This window comes from Rhincodon typus, chromosome 45 (genome assembly GCF_021869965.1).
Source record: "Rhincodon typus isolate 14 chromosome 45, sRhiTyp1.1, whole genome shotgun sequence".
Classification (NCBI taxonomy): Eukaryota; Metazoa; Chordata; class Chondrichthyes; order Orectolobiformes; family Rhincodontidae; genus Rhincodon; species Rhincodon typus.
In genome coordinates, this window is record NC_063376.1 from 5,076,969 (window position 1) to 5,077,247 (window position 279).

At 56.6% G+C, this 279-nt stretch overlaps 1 protein-coding gene across 1 annotated transcript in view; it reads left to right on the forward strand.

Annotated features, from left to right (window-relative positions):
* The window catches only part of LOC109912342 (polyunsaturated fatty acid 5-lipoxygenase-like), a 37,732-nt gene that overhangs the window by 31,068 nt on the left and 6,385 nt on the right, over positions 1-279 (forward strand). The gene's annotated exons all lie outside the window — the stretch shown is intronic.

Genomic DNA, 279 nt, shown 5'->3' on the forward strand with positions numbered 1-279 from the left:
AAGGTGAGTGTAGGTAGGGAGTTAGGAAGGGGATAGGTCAGTCCAGGGAGGACGGACAGGTCAAGGGGGCGGGATGAGGTTGGTCGGTAGGAGATGGAGGTGCGGCTTGGGGTGGGAGGAGGGGATAGGTGGGAGGAAGAACAGGTTAGGGAGGCAGGGACGAGCTGGACTGGTTTTGGGATGCGGTAGGGGGAGGGGAGATTTTGAAACTTGTGAAATCCACATTGATACCATTGGGCTGCAGGGTTCCCAAGCGGAATATGAGTTGCTGTTCCTGCA